The following is a 1,882-nucleotide window of genomic DNA, read 5'->3' as shown; positions in this document are numbered from 1 at the left end:
TTTATGACTTTAATTGAAAAAATTCATATTTTACGCAAAATTTAAGAAAAATTATCTTTCAATATTATGTATTTGTGTATTTCACTTTAATTAGAAAATTCAAATTTTAGATAATAGATATGTAAATGTATAAGAATTCGATGCCAAAGAAGCTAATTATCATTTTATTTCTTTTAATGAATAATTGATTAAGATGAGTTAAATCTTGATGTAATACAAAATAATACATGTACACTTTTATAAAAATTGATTATTTTTTAAATCTAATTTAATTCATTTCTAGATATAAAAAAATAAAATATATAAAAATTATATCAACTGAAATAGGGAACAAAAGTGATGTGAAACATGCTCCTAGTTTTTAAAGATTAGTGTTACTAAATTTTTTTGTCTCTCTTTTATATTATTCTAAATATTTTATTTAATTAATTTTTACATATTTTGTAAACAGTAATGGTGTGTCTGACGTGTTTCCATGCTCATTATTTTTAATAATAGACGTGCTATGAACCACGTAGTACATAGTTGTTCACATAGGTTGTAGTGGTAAGTTGTGATAACATTTGTATGTTGTAGAGAAAAGAGTCGGGAGTTGCATGAGCTGTGAGTCATGTAGGTTTTAATTGATCACATAGACCTTAGTGGTGAGTTGTGATGTCGTCTGTAGGCTGTAGAGGCCGAAGTCAGGAGTTGCACAAGTTGTGAACCACATAGGTCGTAATGAGTCACATAGGCCATATTTGTGAGTTGTGATAACATTTGTGGGCCGTAGTAACCGAAGTCGAGAGCTGCACGAGTTGTGAGCCACGTAGGTCATAGCCAATCATATTTGTTTTAGTGATGAGTTGCGATAACATCTGTAAGCCGCAAATGTTAGAGTCGGGAGATACACAAGTTGTGAACTATTTAAGTCGTAGTTAGTCACATAGAAAATAGTGATGAAATGTGATGCGTTCGTAGGCTACAGATGCTAGTCGGGAATTACATGAGTTGTGAACCACATAGGCTGTAGTTGATGGTCATGTAGGCGGTAGTAGAGAGCTGCAAGGAAAGCTTTATGAGTTTGGAGAAAGTCATTGTATTCGATGTGAATTATTACATAATCTCGGGGAGGTGTTGTTGCACTATATGTGAGGTATGATAGGTGTCATTGAACCGTATGTGAGGGGTGTTGTTACAACGTTTGTGGGGTGCTTTACTGCTTTGTAATGTACGTTGGGATTTCGTATCACACATTGTGACTTAACATAGGGCTTTGCTATGAGGAGCATGTGGCGCACGATGATGCTCAATAGCGTCCGGTAGGTGGTGTTCGGAGCTGGATGGAGGCAACGATAGGGGCCAAAGATGATGGGTAGTGGCGGCCAAAGTTGGCGGGTGGTGTTGTTAAGAGTTGGTTGTGGCGACTGTTGAATTGAGAGGCATTTCACTAGATCTACGATGTAGAAACGGTGTTGGACTTCAGCTCCTCTTCCAAGTTTCAGCCTTCTTCTAGCTCTAGGTCTTTCCTCCTTTCAGGAGTGGGGTAGAGCGTTATTTATAAAGTCCATGATGTAAATAAGAAAAAAATCTAAACCACTTTGATCGAAGGTCCCAGAGAGAACCCCTTCATCAGGCAACGTGTGATGGACATTTAAGTGCTTTAACGGTGTCATATTAATGAAAAGATCTTAGAATCATTGATTTCGTCTTGTCAATATGTTTGATTCGAATCTAACTATGCCAGATTTATAACTTTTTACTTCCAATTATGCATTTAAATCTTCCAAAACTGTTTTAACGACTTGGTATGGGCTTTATTTTGCTCGGATTGGACCATTGCTCGGATTGGACCATTTTGTTGGGTAATGTGGAGACCCGGTTCACCGCAATTTAATTAATT

Source organism: Phalaenopsis equestris, unplaced genomic scaffold, assembly GCF_001263595.1.
Source record: "Phalaenopsis equestris unplaced genomic scaffold, ASM126359v1 Scaffold000002, whole genome shotgun sequence".
NCBI lineage: Eukaryota > Viridiplantae > Streptophyta > Magnoliopsida > Asparagales > Orchidaceae > Phalaenopsis > Phalaenopsis equestris.
This window is presented reverse-complemented; position numbering follows the sequence as displayed.